This window comes from Penaeus monodon, chromosome 28, assembly GCF_015228065.2.
Source record: "Penaeus monodon isolate SGIC_2016 chromosome 28, NSTDA_Pmon_1, whole genome shotgun sequence".
NCBI classification, from domain to species: Eukaryota; Metazoa; Arthropoda; class Malacostraca; order Decapoda; family Penaeidae; genus Penaeus; species Penaeus monodon.
In genome coordinates, this window is record NC_051413.1 from 39,248,809 (window position 1) to 39,249,223 (window position 415).

Below are 415 nucleotides of genomic sequence, written 5' to 3' on the forward strand. Positions count from 1 at the left end.
TTTTAGGAAGATCTAGTCTCCTTGCACTTCTTAATTTAAAAAATTTAAGAAGCAAATTCATTCATTCTTGAAGGTGAAGACCATATTATCTTTTCTTTAAGGTTGTGTACAGTTATGTGTCTGTTGTAGAAAACGTACAAAGGTGGAGTAAGTTAATTAAGCTGGTAGGGCCATACCATTTTTTTCTATTGCTGGACAGATAAACATGCAAAATCTTCTTTTCACTGTCTTTGATTTGCAAGTAGTGGAATTGCAGGAGATACATTTTAGTAATGTCGAGAACTGTGCATCATTTTATTATGTATCAAGATGAGGGTTACTTAGCTAAAATAGATTCATTCGTGTGATAAGCTTGTAATGTTTGCAGATTTCCGTGAATCATAGAACAAATAAAAGAAAGAAGGAAAGACTGGTA